This window comes from Diachasma alloeum, unplaced genomic scaffold (assembly GCF_001412515.2).
Source record: "Diachasma alloeum isolate Michigan unplaced genomic scaffold, Dall2.0 Dall_scaffold_00277, whole genome shotgun sequence".
NCBI lineage: Eukaryota > Metazoa > Arthropoda > Insecta > Hymenoptera > Braconidae > Diachasma > Diachasma alloeum.
In genome coordinates this window covers 1,935,606-1,954,157 of record NW_021680416.1, presented here as the reverse complement: position 1 = coordinate 1,954,157, position 18,552 = coordinate 1,935,606, and the positions used below count along the sequence as shown (strand labels likewise).

Here is an 18,552-nt window from a genome sequence, read left to right as displayed (position 1 = left end):
TTTTTATTTTTAGTGGAGCAGGCGCCCAATGCTTTCCGTGTATGATAATCAAGTATATGGGTTTGAGCAGTGGAATAGTGCGCATTCCCTCTGAAAGTAATGCGCGTTATGTCCCAGTCGTGTCTGTGAAGCGGGCTTCAGTGTGTGGTTATCGTTGGAACTGAGAAAATAGATAGGAAGGACTACAATTGTATTTTTTTGAAAGGTATATTACAGTTTGTGGGTGAATTTGGAGCTTTGTGGAGCTTTGAAACATAAATTGTTCGCGTAATGTTCGGTGACATACGGTAAAATGGGACTTGAGTGGACGCTCTGATAAACTGTTAGAAATTTTTCAAAATTTTAGTCAGCGTCATATGAATTTTCCATGTTGTGAAGTTGAATTCAATTTCAAATGAAAGCGTTCACTAAATTTCTCATTCATGTTGAAAATTCAAGAAAATTGGGTTTTTCATGTTAAACGATCATTGATTTTTCAATGAAAGCTTGAACTCATCGCGAAAATTGAACATCACATCCAATACAATTTAGGTGTGTCCGCCTACAAAGCCAGAGGTCCTGGGTTCGAAACTCGGCACCGGCGAATTATTTGATTTAGTCAAATAATATAAGGACACCATCAAGTATACGTTGTAACAATGAGAGAAACCCAATGTGTTAAGCATGTTCGAATCATGTAAAAATACAGGATCCACAGTTCCACGTGTTTCGAGAACCTAACTGACTACAGTTGATTCTCACCTTCGAAATACTGTCGATACCATCGTAACCTATATAGGCTACAGAGGAAATAGTCGTGAGTTCGAACGACAATAAAGAGTCGCGAACCCATCGCTAATGACCTAGCTGTCGATGCGACGTTAAGCCCCAACAAACAAACAAACAAACAATTTTCAATAGATTGAGAATTCAGAAAAGTAATTGCCTAGGAATATCATATTTTTTGTATAAGTTAGGATTTTCGTGGAGACGGTAAATGTGACGTGATAATACTAGGAGGGAACATTTATGGAAAATTCCGTGTGGAATTTCCGGTACACTTTTTGGAAATTCTTACCTCATTACAATTCCACTAGAATTGCACGGAATTTCGTCCCTAAAATTTCAAAATTTTATAGAAAAGTCAACGAAAACAGTCATTTCCAGTTCAATCATTCAATGGAAGTTCAAAAAAAAAGTCCATCCGATCTAATCAAGCAAGCCTCTCCAATAAAAAAAATTTATGGGAAATTCTGTATGAATTCAGTCAGATAAATTTCCAAAATGTCTGGATGGTACTCCGGCGGCTCGAATCCGCCTATTGTCCTGGAGTTATTCATGAACAATTTTTCATGGGGATTTATAAACCACCCCCCGGGGCTCAAAACTAAAACGTTATACATCAAACTTTTTAATTAAATTTCGCCGGTTTTTCCGTCCGTGCGATTATATCCATTTGAAAATACGGGGAGTAAAAAAAATTCCCATCCTGATTTTTCCAGATGAAATTGTGTCCCTGGGATGCACGACGGCAATTACGGTGCGCCTGGGCAAGAGAGAGGAATAAGGGAACGGAATAGAATACACGGACACGGATCATAATTAGAGATTGCAGGAAGATAAGCAATCTACCCGCATGATACCTCACCGACGCAATTGAACCCGCCTCGATCTTTCATCCGCACTGATCATTTTATCGATGGTAACGAAATGAAATTGTGAACAGCGCTGCCAGCAGCGGATCAATCATTCATGTCAACTCTGGTAGAAAATTATTCCGGAAATTTGCAGTGAAAAATGTGGAAATTTTCAACCGCAAGCGGCCGGGGTGTTGATGCCCTTTCATCGTGTTTCTTTCCTGCCACATTCGATATTCCTTTTTTCAATTAATTGTTTATATAATAATTCATGAACTTTCAGTGGGAGCGAGATAGAAATTTAAGAACTTGATTGATTGAGTGGAATATGAATATTCAGAAACAAAATGACATGAATTTTCAATTTTTCCTTGAATTTTCCTGATTTTTCTGAATTTTCACAGAAGAATTAAACTGAAAAATCAAGTATTTTATTGATTTACAGATCATTTGAACAGAAAATCAACGGAATATTTGATTTTTCAATGACAAGATTTTCGGAAATTGCAGTGGAACGTGAACACGATAAAAATTTCCGGAATTTGGCACGAAAAATTCAAACGAAAATTTTTATCAGTGTAATGCTTACTGCCAAATTTCATGAAAATTCAGAGGAATCAGGAATTCAAGGAGATACTTCTCTGAATTTTCGCGATTTTTCATTAATTTTCCCGGAGTAATCAAACTGAAATTTACAGTTCTCATGGATTTTTCCATAAAATTATGAATTTTCAATGACAAAATTCCTTAAAATTTCAGTGGGAAATGTTTAACAATGCACTGTCAAAATTTTTTTGAAATTCCAATAAAGATATTATAGTAAATCTCATGATAGTGACATTGAATTAAATTCAGGAAAAAAATGGTTTTGAATTTTAATTTTTTTCCTGCATTTTCCCGATTTTTCTGATTTTTCACAGCTTAATTGAACTGAAAAATCAAGTATTTTATTGATTTACAGATCATTTGAACAAAAAATCAATGGAATATGTGATTTTTCAATGACAAGATTTCCTAAAATTTCAGTAGAACGTTTAGACGAAAATTTTTATCAGTGTAATGCTCACTGCCAAATTTCCTGAAAATTCAGAAGAATTTGGAACTCAAGGAGCGATTTCCCTGAAATTTCCTCAATTTTTCAGAAATAATTAACCTGAAATTTACAGTTCCCACGGTTTTTTCCATGAAATTACGAATTTTCAAAGACAAAACTCCTCGAAATTTCAGTGAAAAATGTTTAACAATGTATTTCAATATAAAACAACTCCGCGAAACTTGCATCATTCATAGCAACAGTGTACGATGGCCGAGGCTGAATGTACCACGTAACTCCCCCCATCAGTTATGAAAGACTTGGTACACTAGGGGTATGAAAATCGACATTGGCATTATCGATATTATTGGCTGGGTAACAGCGTTACTCCCACTTGCCAAACTCCGATCGAATTGACCCGATTACCGAGGCCCCTTGGATCGATTAATTTCTCCTCCAGTTTTACCATCGACATTATTTATGTCCCCCAGCTCGTCCGCCCAACGATTGATGGTTTATTTCAACAATGCATCTGGCTTATACTCATATCCATAATTTAGACAGGGCAAATACGATAGAATCTCCGTCGGCAATATTCGGGGTCGATAACTCCTAAACGACGTGCAATCGCACAAGTCGGACAGTTCAGAATTTCAGGCGGACGACATGTCGAAAGGGATGACAGAAACTGACGATGGGACGTTACATTAATGACGAGTTATAATTGGAATGGAATGAATATTATTTTGTAATGACGACAGTGGAGGATTGAAAGGTGCCATTGACAGGTTTCATTGAGGAGCCAAGGGAATTTCATTAAAAAAAATTGTAAGGTGTGTTTAAAAAATTATACACGGAGAGAAAATTTCAATAAAAATTACCAGAAAAAAACTGAGTCATGACGGGAGAAATTCCCATCCAAATCCAGTGAGTACCCGGTTATTTGTTTTATTCCACAATTTCAATGGATGCAATTGAAAATATTAGATTTTTCTTTTGGATTATAAAATTGTAAGATGATATTTCATGGATTTAGAATGAGGGAAATGTCTCAAGATATATTTTCTCCTGTGAATTAATTTCCTGAACATTAGTCATTGACAAAAATTGAACCATTACACGGAAAGAAAATTTCAATAAAAATCCGCGAGCGAAGTCAAATTCAATAAAAAGTGTGAGTCGGAACTGAAATTGTAAGAATCGCCACGTAAATTCGACGATTTTTTCTCTAAAAATTAACCACCCGTCTGATGACTCACTGCTGTGGGGACAACAAGGCGCTCCGTAATTATTTCCCAACGATTGAGAAATTTTACGGAACGGAACGTAGAAATAACTCACCAGCTCCATAAAAATTGTTGAACGTTCAAGAATTTTTGATTTTGGAGGCATAATAAGTCGGCAAGTTTCTGTAAGATTTTACTTATTCGGGAAAAATTACGTGACAATTTCGTACTTTGTTCGGTGATGAACCTGAAAATTCACTGAACGTTTCAGATTTCTTCTCTTCCATTCCTACAAAAATTTCCAGAAGACGATTCCCCATTGCGAATTACGTGGATTGTTCCGTAATTTTTACTGAATATTTCTCTCCGTGCAGACAAAAAATCAGTTGGAGTTAGGGGAGAGAAGGGCAATTAGCCATTTTTAATCATTAATAATTCAAGATCGGCAGAGTCAAATCCAATTACAGATTAAACCATTTTCAATCACCAAATTTATCGATTAAAATGAGTGAGGAAAATTTGAAAAAAAATTGCAGGCGGCTGTATCTTTGATACAGCTGTAATTGCACGTGGATAAGTCCATGGTCTTTCCTTCTTTCTCGAATTTCCTAGAAACGCCTTGCATTCGGTCAAATTTTCAGGAAACTCCTTGAATTCTCTCGAAAATAATCTCTAGAAACTCCCTGAATTTGTTCGAAATGTCTAGAATTTTCTAGACTTCTGATAGATAGCGCTGCACATAAGGACCGTTTCCCAAAGTGACCCCCCATATTGAAACCCTAGACGTATCCACATCAAAATCATGAATATTCACACAATTCGGGCAAAAATGCCTGAATTCACGGATAATTTTCAACGCTTTTCATTCTCGAAAGAAACCTTTCTCATCAGTCCCTCAAAATCCCGTGGGGCCTTCCATTTCCTCGAGTTCCGGAGGGAAACGAACTCTTGACTTTCTAATTTTTGGAATGATTTCAGATTAAACTGGTGGAATGATTAATGAGACCAAGAATCCGATGAGAAAGCCTGGATATTTACGATTCCATCGACAGCGAGAGAATATCCTGAGACGAATGACCTGGCGAAACAATGGGGAGGTACTGTTGGAGTATCTCGAGCGTAAACACACCGAGATATCTCTCGTCACGGGCCTCTCGTTTCAAAATACGACATAATGTACAGCAGAATGTAGCGTCCTGCTACGGAAATGAAATTAAGGGTCATTGACAAAATGAAAATGTTGGAATATTCAGCAACTGATTTACATGAGATCTTGATGGATTTTGCGGCTGAAAAATGAGGCAATTCCATGGGATAACTAATTTCAAACGCAATTTCGGGGAGAAAACTTATTTCGAGAGGAATTAAATTTTATCATTCCTCATTTCTAAAGATTTTCATGGAATAATTCAGTAGCGAAGTGGTAAAACGATACAAGTCAATTTTTACTATTGACCGGTTTTTAATGAATATCTCGGAATCTAAGGGAGATAGCAACATTTTTGTTATAACCGTTTTTGTAGAGCCGATTGAGAGCTATAACAAATGTGATCACGGAAATTTCGCTATCTCCTTTAGATTTCGAGATATTGATTGAAAACTGAACTGGGAGATAAGTCGACTTAAACCGTTTTACCATTTCGCTACTGAATTCAGATTAAATTCGCAGTTTTCATTGGTTTTTTCATTAAATTGTGAATCTTCTAAAACTGTCACGTAACAAAAATTTCCAAGTTTACAAGAAATTTCTGTCCAAAATTTTAAATAGTGTTTTTAACGATTTTTAGGAAAAATCTCGTTAAAATAATTTCACAAACTTTTTTTGTGGCTGTCAAAAATGAGGCAATTCCATGGAATGACTAATTTTAATCTACTTTTCTGAAGAAAATGCTGATAATATCTGATTGTTTGAGTTCTTTACGCCAAATTATTTAGATTTTACTGAAATTATAATGAAATTTCAAATTTTTCAGCAGCGAAAAGATGAGAATGCTCGAACTCACTGGAATTTTCCGTCGAAATATAAATATTTAGGGTCAAATTACGCGAACTTTTCAATGAATTGAAATTTAAGAATATATTCTCTTCAATTTTCTTAATTTCGATCAATTTCTATGAAATAACTGAACTAAAATTCACACTTTCCATTGATTTTTCCACAAAATTTTGAATTTTCACTGTTGAAATTCTTTGAAATTTCAGTGAAACATGTAATAAAAATTTCCAAAATTTTCAACCGTCTATTCATGAATAATCTGATGTCAAACTCCATTTAATTTCCATAAATTTTCCTTGTGGAGAAGTAAAATGGCAATTAATATCCAGTACAGAATAAATTCGACTAATCAAATTCCCATAGAAAGAAATTCCCCCTTCCCAACGAAAATTATTGACCATCATGCAGGTGGCTCGTACCATGAATCATGAATTCTCGAGGGTGAAATTGGGGTAATTCGGTGAGCACCAGATTACACCCGCATTGTCGTGGAGAGAACGAGTGCTATAAGGGAGGAAAATAAAGGGACGTGTGGCTTTAAAATTTCGCGCATTATTCTGCTTGGTAAAATGCGGTTGTTTAGCCCACTCTGGCGCAGGTGTACCAGAGGGAACGGTTGGCGAATTAATGCTTAGTATCGCATCTAGATCTCGTGGTACACATTTTTATCAAACAACTGCTGGTATGTGCACCTGTACTAATGTCCACTTACTTTTATGATGAAACAGGTAGTGAAGACCGCGGTATTCGACGGTATTTTATGGTTTCACAGGGAAAATAAAGTTTTTTTTCGGGAACGAAGTTATTAATTTTGAAAAGCTGCGCAGTTTCAGGATAAAAATGTATTTCTGAGGGAAAATAAATTTTATTATTCCTTATTGCTATAAATTTGTATGGAATAATTGAAATTAAATTCAGTTCTCATTCATTTTTTTCATTAAATTGTCAATTTTCAATCACAAAATTCTGTGAAATTTCGATAGAACTCTCACTTGATAAAAATTTCCAAGAAGTTTACAAGAAATTTCGGTCCAAAATTTTAAACAGTTTATTTTTTATAATTTCACAAAATTTCTGAGATCCAGAGAGTTTTCATGAATAATTTTTCATGAAAAATTCCTCTCTAAAATTTCAATTTTCCTTTTTGTTATTTATAAATTTCCCGAAACGATCTAAATTGTTAGATTATATGAATGATGAGCGAGAAATTAATTCTCTTTTGATTAAATGTTTTACTATGCATCAATGATATGAATAACGGAATAAAGAAATTATTACTTCAATAATTTCGAGAGGAATTACATTTTATTATTCCTTATTTCTATAAATTTTCATGAAATAATTGGAATTCAATTTAGTTTCCACTGATTTTTCCATTAAATTGTGAATTTTCAATCACAAAATTCTTTAAAATTTCAGTAGAACTGTCACTTAATAAAAATTTGGAAGAAGTTTACAAGAAATTTCTATCCAGAATTTAAAAAAATGGGAAAATCTCCTTAGAATAATTTCACGAAGTTTCACCTATAATTCTGAAACCGAAAGATTTTTCATAAAAAAAAAACTTTTCTCAACAATGTCAATTTTTCTTTTTCATTTACAAATTTCTCGAAACGATTCTCTAAAAATATTCTCTCCTGATTGCACACACAATTGCAGAATGATCAATTTATATAATTGACGATCACGAAAAGAAAATATGAATCCCATAACCGAAACTAGCCTGACCTAGAGAATATTGTCACAACACGAGAGACATATTAATTCAAACTCCCATTGATTAAAAAAAAAAATGATTGCCCCATCACCCTGAATATTCAATAAATGTCAAAATGAATCTCATCTCAGGTCATTCCATCGATTTCAAATCAACTCTCACCCTCCACCGGCTCTAAATTGCAATTGCTTATCGCATTAATGAGAAACTCAGTTATAATGGAATCCTGTGGTCTTCCAAAATGCGAATATCAATATAAGCTTTGGGTAAATGAGGATTTAACACAGCAATTGGAGCAGAAAGCGGCATTGTCAGGTCGCCTATTTCAGCAGTTGATACGTTTCAATTTTAGAATTCAGGTCAATCAAGGAGTCTGACGTGGATTCAACATCGAATGAATTTATTACTTTTGTCGATTCAAAATTATACAACACTTTATTTGACTCAACCCATTTTTTTCTGCCAACCGGGGGAAATTGTATTTTGTAGCTCAAATGTAATCTGAAGTAGTCGAATTGAAATAATGTAAATGTTTCACATTCTTACTCCCTATTCACAATGGACAAGTTTAATTAAAATCATATTTTTCATCTAACACTTACGCATTTCAAATGAGAAAAGTTTTTGAACCGAAAAATTTCACGCCCTCAAATTAAAAACTTTCGGAAGCGAGAAATTTCTGAAATATTTAAACATTGATTCAATATTAAGTGAGTTAAGGGGTCAGATAATATGCGTTGAATAACAAATGATTTAGAAACATGAGTAGATTAATTTCGGAATAGAAAGAGTCATCAATTCGAAAGTGACAATGTTTTATTTAAAAAGAAAAAGAAAAATTCTGAATTCCAGAATCAAAATCCCTTTAAAATAAAAGAAAATGATAAAAACTTGACTGGCATACTAAATTTAAGCATAATTACACTGAATTCAAGTGGAAATACCTTGGGATTAGCACTTTTGTCTCTGATTTTTGCGGAAGATTCCATCAAAATAAGTAAAAATTCTCCTCATTTCCAAGATTTCAAACTAAAAATTTTGCCTCTTCTCAAAGTCATCGACCAATAATAAAAAAACAGTTGAATAATTTTATACCTCACACTGACAGAAAAAATTAATTTTATCAAGAGAATTTTATTTGAACCAACTATCATTTGGATGTTAATTTTCAAATAAACACAATTTCATAGTGAATACCAGTTATCTCTTCTTGAGATACATTTGATTGGAAGAAATCCAACTTCTCAAGCATTGAAGTTCCTTTTATTGGTCGCAATAATGAGAGTATTTGATTTCTTTCTCGCCACAATTTTGCTAACTCCAGAAATTCGTTGATTTACTCAAAAATCAAAATTATTCTCATGACTAAATACGTTGTTATCTCAATCAACACGATCATACGTTGCTCCAAGTAAATTATAATTGAAGTGAGCATTTCGTATGTCGAATCAGGATGAATATTGTTACGCGGAAAAAGCTTTGAGATTGTAGTAAGATGTCGTTGAGTTTCAAGAAGTTTACATTTCTTGACTAAAAAAAATCGCATTAGTTTACAATAACAGAATCACAGATTACGGCAATTCAACACAAACTTGGATATCACAAATATCGTTCAATGTGATGTACGGAAAGCTCAATTTAAACATCGGCTTCATTCGAGAAAACAACATTCAATTCATTCCTCAATGTAATCACCTCCTAGGTACGAATTTTTGATCAGTTCATGAAAGTAGAAAATTTCTCGACTGGAGCTTATATTAGATCAAAAAAATAGAACTTTTCCCTTTTTGTGGTGAATACACGTGACTTGACGCCAGCGACTGTTTTATTCGATTCAAGTAAATGTATCTCAAGAAGAAATAATTGACATTCACCGTAAGATCGTATGTATTTGAAATTGGTTCAGGTGTATAATACTTGTTCCAAGAAAGAAACATCTCAATAAAAATAATTTTTTCTATCAATGCACATCACCACCTCCTTCCTTTCACAATTCCCCATCCTCTCATCGGGTGAGCACCCCCGAATGCCTCAACTCCTCTTCAGACCTCTCAATTAAACTCCGAAACATTCTCGCTGCAGAATAAGAAAAATCCACCCGTATTCAGCACCAACATTATCCGGGTTTCACGAAAACCATTCGATATTCCCGCGGATAACCCTCATTTCCATCAACTCCCACGGTGCACCAGAGTCCCTTAAGTACTTGTCTCTCCAGAACACACAGAACGCAAAATAGGGGCATTATTCTTCTCTCGTCACGGTTCTGTGAGCATGTCCACTTTTTTTTTTTCATCCTCAAATTCTCTTTTCCTCCTCCTTCATTTGAACGATGCGGTTGCGGGCGACAGAAAACAGGGCCCCCGGATGTGGTGAGCGAATATAGTCGAGCAAACGGGTTGAAAATACTCGCGAATATTCAAAGCGTGTCGTATTATTCGTTTCGCTTAGCATAATTTACATTATTAAGGAAAGGTTTTAAACCATACGCAGGAAGTGTGCTGGAGCGTTGAAGATTCGGTGGATAGATGACCCCGTATCAGAGAGGTGTTCTTACTTCTCCCTTGCTGAATTGCCAAATTGCCTTGAGAAGACAGTTTGAGAACAAAAGAGACAGCCCTTGTCTTTGTCTCAGAGGTTCAGCAGGAAGTATTGAATTGCGGAGATTATTTTTCGGAGTATCCTCTTAATTTTTAGAGCTGGAGTTTCTGTTGGGATGACATTAAGGTGTCTCGTCTCTATTTCGCCTCATCAAAAAAGAAATCGTACTTTATATAATTTCAGTAGCGAAGCGGTAGGACGGTCACGTCGACTTAGCTCTCAGCTGAGTTTTCGAGGAATATCTCCGAATCTAAGGAAGATAATGAAGTCTTTGTAGTGACCTTTTTTCTGGAGCGAAGGGAGGGCTACAACAAAGGTCTTAACGAAAATTTCTCTATCTCGCTTAGATTCCGAAATATTCAGTGGATTAACTTGACGATATCCAAGTGTCGTTTACAGATTGGTACAGATCACACTAGAGATTCAACCATTTGTCAATTAAATTGCGTGACAAAAATTTTAAAAAACTCATGAATTCAGTGTGATTCAAATTACATTTTGCACAGAATTATTATTTTTTTAAACTTTTGGAAATCTTATTTTTTAGGCATGAAATCGATTTCTGATAATTTTCAAAAATTTCAGTTTTTAAATTATTTCATCAATCTTTCTCTAGAAGTAAACTTGTATTTTTTTCAAATTTTTAAAATGTTTTCCAACGGTTCAATATCGAGATTCAAATTTAGACCTCCAAAGTTCAAATAATAAAATCATTGTGAAATATCCGGAAACTAGGGTCAAATGAGGTTCAAATGAAAGCTCTGATATTCGATTACAAAAGTAGGAACGCATTTCACTGAAGAAAAAATAGCCAAAGTACTTGGATATCCTTAAAATAAGATTTTCAAAAGTCTCAATTTGAAACCTGAAAGTCTCAAGTCAAGAGTTTAAAAAATCTCAATTTAAGCCTTTTGAAAATCTTAAAAATTTCAACCTGAGACCTGTAAAAATGCCAAAAGTCTCAACTCCAGATGATACATCTAAAAATAAAGCTTGCTTTTTTTATGGATGACGAAAATCCTCGAGTTTCCGTCAATGACGAAGAATTTCTGTCACGTGATAAACATTTCCAATAAATATATCAGTAGCGAAGTGGTAAAACGGTTTAACTCGACTCATCTCCCAGTTGAGCTTTTGAAGAATATTTTCGAATCAAAGAGAAATAGCGAAATTTTCGTAATTACATTTGTTGTAGCGCTCAATCGGCGCAACAAAAAAGGTTATAACAAAAATTTTTCTATCCCCCTTAAATTCCGAGATATTCATTGAAAACTGGCCAATAGTGAAAATTGACTTATACCGTTTTATCACTTCGCTACTGATATTATGACTTGGAAAAAATGATTATCCTCATAATTTCCAGAACGAAAGTTTCATTTATGATGACATTAAGAGTACGAACCTTGAGGTGGATGATAAGAGACGCAGAGAAAGGGCAAAAATAGCATCCGGGGTGATATTGTTGGAGGTAAACACACGGGTATCGCATTGCAATACCGTAAGGACTCATTATACGGATACATTTAGCGATAACGAGCCCCGGCCTTGTGCGTACTTGTGCACCTCATGTCGATTAAGTCCGAGGACTCGTTATATGCATACGATAACGAGTATCGGCCTCGTTACGTGTACATATGGCTTTCAAATTGGTACGTACAGATAGTTCTGAAGTTTGTAAATTATCATTTCAGTGGATGGTGAATGAAATCATTTTCATGTACCGTTAGGTGTGGAGATCATTTTTCATTGCTGAACGGTGGTGTCACTGCCCGGAGAGAAAAGATTCGATCCCGGAATTCAACGTGAACAGACAAATTTCGATAATAACTTAAATTTTAATAGATTAAAGAAGCGTGGGTAAAACGGGCAGTTTTTACTTGGCGATAACTTGAGAACGGCAGAGTGAAATTTCACGATTTTTTTCTCATTTTGAAGGTATTTTTTCGAGCTTTGAAATGTGGCCGGACTCATTCAAATCGTATCATTTGGTCTAGATATATTGACGATTCAAGATGATACGTTTTTTTAATTTTTTGTGTATTGAAAATCCAAGAATTGAATTTTTTCAGTTGTTGAATGTTTGGATTTCAATTTCAATTTTTTTCATAGAATTTTCATTTCCCCCGGTTTTTTCAGTAAGAAAATTAATAGCAAGTGGGAAATTGTTTTCGTCACAACATCGTCAAAATATTTGTGGGAATAAATTTGCAATTTGCTTTCGAATAGAATTTCTATGACGATGTATTTTTAATGGGATTCAATGATTCATTGAAATCAATATTGCCTCAACGTCGGCAGCCGACATTGCACCAAGGTTGGCAATTAATATTGCCCCAATGTTGGCAACCAAGACTGTCCCAATGTTGACAGCCAACATTACCTTAACGTTGGCAGTCAATATTGCCTATTATATTTTAGTACTCAACATTGCTTCAACGTTGGTAGTCAACATTGCTCCAACGTTGGCAATCAACATTGCCACAACGTTGGCAATGAACATTGCCCTAACGTTGACAGCCAATATTGCCCCAACGTTGGAAATCAACATCGCCCCGATGTTGGCAGCCAACATTGGCCCAACATTGAAATTTCTTACCTTTCCCTAGATATTACTTTCAAAATAAAATTGTTCAACACCAGATGATGCAACGAATCTCATGCTCAAACTCGGTCTAGATGGCATTGAGAAGAGTATTTTAAATCATAATTGGATTCATTTAAACAATTACTTTGTCAGTTATCATCGAACTCCTGCGGCAAAAATCAGTTATCCTGATACAAAAAATTAGAATTTTGCGATTTGACGAAAACAATGCCCTCATTTCGATGCAAAAACATGATTATTCAAACACATTTCACTCGCAATTCCCAATCAAACTAAGATTAAAGCGCTCACTCAGAATTCGCCAGTAAAACCAGCAGATAATGACGCCATTAATTAAATCAAACGATCATTCCTCTATTTTAACGATCCAGAATCACTCGTCATAAAACAACTGCTGGCATGAGATGTCAGAGCACATCAATCTACACGAGGCGCACTACCACCCATAACGCAAAAGCATCGTGACAGACAATTCCACAAAAAACCCCAGTAACTGATAAAAAACTACATAACGCATCGTAATAAAGTGGAGCATGTGACGATGAGCATTTTTTTCAATGAACTTTGATCCGAAAGGCCTCATGTATCTCCATCCTCGCCTGGAGACGATGACAACGGAATTCTTCAATGAATATTTTTTTTTCACAGCTCAAACATTTGGTACATCATCACTCGAAATAAATTCTCGTGCAGTATGAAGACATTTACAGACCGATGACCTTGTGTCAAATGTATACGTACGCTCAATGAGTACATTAACTCCTCGAGTCACGCGATAGATCGTTTATTATTATATAATAATCGTTTCTCAGAACTCCCCGGCAAGAAGAGGAAAATAAAAATTCATTCCTTGGGATTCTTGAAAAGCTCATTACGAGTCATTTTTTAAAATTATTTTTGTCCCGAAATTAAGGAATGAAATTTTTTTATTGAATGAAATGGTCAAGTATGAGATTTAGATGAGAAAGACTGAAATTTGTGGGACTTTTGATACTTCTTGATTTTTTTCATCGCATTGTAGCTCCAACGAAATTCCAGGGATTTATTAAAATTGAAAATTCAAAATTTTATGGAAATTTTGAGGTTTAGTTCGATTTTTCTGTGAAAATTTATAGAAATCGGGCAAATTCAAGTGAATATATTCTGGAATTTTCAGTTAATTAAAAGTTCAGGGGCATTTGATACCGGATATTCATGTGTTGAGTGAAAATTCATCTCGAAATTCTCGTCGTGCTACTCAAAAATTAGGAATTACTCCGTTCAAAATTTTTGGCGGAAAATTTCCGGTAAATTTCTTCGAAATTTGTATCATATTATAGTTTCCATGAAATTCTATGGGCTTTCTCAATTGAAAATTCAAAATTTTATCGAAAAATTGATGAAACTTTTGACTTTCCATTCGATTTTTCCATAACAATTTATGGAAATCGAGAAAATTCAAGTAAATATATTCTTGAATTTGCAATTAATTAAACACGAAGAGTAATCGGTACAGAGCATTTATGTTTTGTTCAATATTTTTTAGACAAAGAAGAAACTTCTTTGAATTTTCAGTGAAACCTGAAGTCTCATGTTTTTCTTCTCACTAAATCAAATTCAAAGTTCCTCTTCTGAAAATTACTAGTCAACTGTCCATGAAATTTCAGTTGATTAACAATTGAAATAATACTTATTACTATTATTAATTATTAATAATACCTATCACTAATGAAATAACACTTCAATTATGTGGGGCTTTTAAAACAACTCAAATAATACAAGAAAATACAAGAAAGCCAAGAGGTTTGACTCGAAATAATTCATTTGATCTTGATGTGAGATTCATACATTAGATAACGAATCGATAAGAGACCATCGCACATGAAGGTAGTTGAGAAGGAGAACGATAACAAATACGCAACAATATTTTTTCAACAATAAAAAAATATTGTTGCGTATTATGCGAATTATTGTGGCGTATTATGCGACAAATGATAAAAAGCAAGAATTTACCCCCAATATACAGAACTAAAAGAAAAGTCTAATATTTTCATCCATTTTCATATCGAGTAATAAAAAAAAATGCTATGCAACACCGCAATAAAAATTTTTGTTTTGTTCTGACGCACACGAAAAAATGCAAAAGGTTCGAATGCAACGAAATATTTGTATTTTTTTAAAATGTTGCCCATTGATCGAATCTCATCGTCAGCTCCATTGAAAGACCTACACTCCACCAGACATTTCGAATATACACGGTATACTCGAGGCTAAAGCGTGTCACGGTCAGCTGGTAGTGGCGCTGGTTTTGCGGTTGAGCATAGAGTATGCCTGAAGTAGAAGGTGGGTAGCACACTAGAGCCCGCCGATAACAGAGACACCAGCCGTAGATACCGATGGACATAAGAAGAATAGGAATGAAAAAAAAAGTGAGGAAAAAAATCTATTCAGGTAGAGGAGAAACAAAGCAGAACAGCGCAGAACAGAACAGAACAGAACAGTGCATTTCTATAGGTTAAATGGGAGAGTGGGAGTCGGGCAATAGGTGGAGGAATGGTCTCATGAATATTTATACATGCAATGTCGTGCTCCTTCCGTATGTCGAGGTCCATTTCGTCGCCCATGTATAGGAGCGTTTCTTCGTACATTACTCCAATTCGATCCATCACAGGTATTTGCTTGCTTTCAGCAGCATCGAGCCAACGAATAGAACGTTATTGGAGTGTCATTGAACCAAATACAGAATTCTTGGGGAATAAATAAACCTGAATTTGGGACGGAGTGAGTTTGCATCGGATTGAGAATGACATTGTTCGGGAATTTCGAGATTTTGGGACGAAGCAATTGGGTAGTTTCGGGGAAATTCAATGAGAGTTTTGATTTTAATTTTATGTAGTTAGGAAAATGCCGGCAAATTATACAAATTCAGGCGACTATTGCAATGAATTTTCATAGATTTTGTTACATAAAAAATTGGGTAATTTCAGGGAAATTCAATGATAGCTTTGATTTTAATTTGAGGTCATTATGAAAATGCTTGGAAAGTATAAAAATTTGGGCGGAATCGATCGGAAATTTCAATCTAAATCTGAATTGTTCTAATTTTCAAGCATTCTCATCACAACATTCAATTCAAATTAAAGTTACCATCTGATTTCTTCAAAATTTCATGGTTTCTCAGCAACAAAATCGATTGAAAACAAATAAATAAATTAGAATTTTTATCGATTTCGTCATAAAAAATTTGGTCAATTTCATTGAAATTTGAATGAAGTTTAAAGTTCACTTTGACGTAATGGTAAAAGTACTTGAAAACTATAAAAATTGACACGACTATTCCCTCATTAAAGTAATCAACAAAGTTCTGCAGTTATTCCATATTTAAAAAATCTATTTTCTCGAATTCTCAAAATAAAATCGGTAATGATCCAAAAATGTTATTCTAAACCTGAATTGTTAAATTTTTCGAGCATTCCCATCCCAACATCTAATTAAAATTAAAGTTTTCCTCTGATTTCTTCAAAATTTACTGGTTTCTCAGCAACAAAATCGATTGAACACAAATGAATAAACCAGAGTTGTCACAGATTTTGTTATGAAAAATTAGATCAATTTCATTGAAATTCGATGGAAGTTTAGATTTCAGTTTGATGTAATGGTAAAAGTACTTGAAAACTATAAAAATGTACGCGACCATTCCCTCATTAAAATAATTAACAAAGTTCTGCAGTTATTCCATATTTAAGACCTCTATTTTCTCGAATTCTCAAAATAAAATCGGTAATGAACCAAAAATGTTATTCTAAACCTGAATTGTTAAATTTTTCGAGCATTCCCATCCCAACATCTAATTGAAATTCAAGTTCCATGTTCTTTCCATCCGTCCACATGATGAAGTCCACCTGATTTCTCCAAAATTTCCTGGTTTCTCAGCAACAAAATCGATTGAGAACAAACACATAAACCGGAATTTAGGGCGTTTGAATTTTACAGATTCAGTGAGCCGAAATAGCATCGTAAACATAATCGTCAATAGTTTGCTGACGGATTCCTGGTTCCCAATTGATTTCTCAAACCGGAAATCCATTTATGATGGGAGCAGGTAGGTGCGCCTCAACGTGCTTGTTGATTTACTCGACGAAGGTTAAATCTTCCGGGGGTTATGGACACGTGGGTGTCCTTCGGTTTGCCAAAAATCTTCCGCACCGACTTAATTTAACGACAAAATTATACGTTGAATTTTCGGTTCGGATGCTAGAAAAAAAAAAACGGCGACTTGGCTCAGCTGAATGGAACCGGCGGACTCGGGGTATGAATGGTCGTATATTATATTATTTACTTGCTGGGAACATTGTCAGCGGTGTCGAGAACGCGATTTAGTTCAGAGTGACAAACGGTATAAATAATTCAGAAGGTTGCGACTATACTTTTCAGCGAAAAGCGAACGAGGTTTTGTTGGAATTTCATTGACAACAAATCTTTTTGTGATTTTGAATTTTTCGAATGAATAATGAGTCAAGACATTCAATTCGATGGGGAAAATGTGAATTAACGAGGAGTAAATTTTAAAATAAACACAGCAAGTGCTTTCATTAATTATTTTTATGAATTATTTTTAGAGTGATAATTCCACTGAAATTCTGAGGAATTTTCCCACTGAATATTCACGATTTGATGAAAAAAAGCAGCAGAAACTGCAAATTTCTGTTTGATATTTTATGAAAATTGATAAAAGTAAGGAAAATTCAGATAAATATATTTTTGATTTTTGACTTGATGGAAACGTAAATTAATTTGGTACTAAACATTCACAGATAAAAAATAGACATACACTGTTACGAAAATTTGGCTGAATTTTCCGAAGGAAAATCTTGAATTCGATTTAAGGGAATAAAATCAATGGAATTTCGAGTTGCTCTGAAAATTCCCACTTTTTTTAGCGGCAAGAAGACGGAAATTCCACAATTTATATGAATTTTCAAGTAAAAATGAATATTCACTGCCAAATTCCCTTGAATTTCCAGGGAATTCCTTTAAAATTCTTAGCATTCAGGAAATTTTTCAGGGTATTCCATGAAAATTCGGAGGAATTTCGAATTCAAGGAGATTTCTTTGAATTTCTCTGATTTTTCATCAATTTTCCCGGAATAATTAAACTGAAATTTACAGTTCTCACGGATTTTTCCATGAAATTATGAATCTGGAATTCACGGAGAAATTTCTCTGAATTTTCCTCATTTTTCGTGAATAACTAAACTGAAGTTGACAGTTCCCACAGATTTTTCCACGAAATTATGAATTTTCAATGACAAAATTCCTTGCAATTTCAGCGGAAAATTTTGAACTGAAATCTCGGAAAAATAACAACCTCTGCTAAATAACTAGAAAATTCATCCCGAGAGAAGCGTCCATAAATACCTAAAATGCGACCATCGCTTGCTCCCAATCACGATCTCAACGCAAAGGAATACCACAATCTCCCAATTTCCTCACCGTTCCAAGCCTATCACCCCATTTCTAACGAAAACATTAATTTTTTTACGATATCAGGTAGTTCATCAGCCCCACCCCGCACATTCCCGCCGAACGGCCATTCGTTAATTAGAAAGAATGATGATTCAGTTCAGAATTGTCCAGAATTTCAGCTTTAAGCCTTGGAATGGGCTCGAAAGGGGGAGATATAATAGGTAAAAGGGGTTGCAATAGCTCGTGACGCATTAATAATGGAGGGGAGGATGCCCGGTGCCACCCCTCAAACGCCACACAACTCGTGCCCCCC

The 18,552-nt window shown here is 34.8% G+C and overlaps 1 protein-coding gene and 1 long non-coding RNA gene across 2 annotated transcripts in view; one reads left to right on the top strand and one right to left on the bottom strand.

Moving 5' to 3' along the window:
- Nucleotides 1-18,552, bottom strand: part of LOC107038033 (protein split ends) — a 130,888-nt gene that overhangs the window by 82,612 nt on the left and 29,724 nt on the right. The window lies entirely within an intron of this gene.
- Nucleotides 76-5,300, top strand: LOC107038096. Its single transcript, XR_001460880.1, has 3 exons — nt 76-205; nt 1,482-1,681; nt 4,854-5,300. It is a non-coding gene; the product is annotated as an uncharacterized LOC107038096 (long non-coding RNA).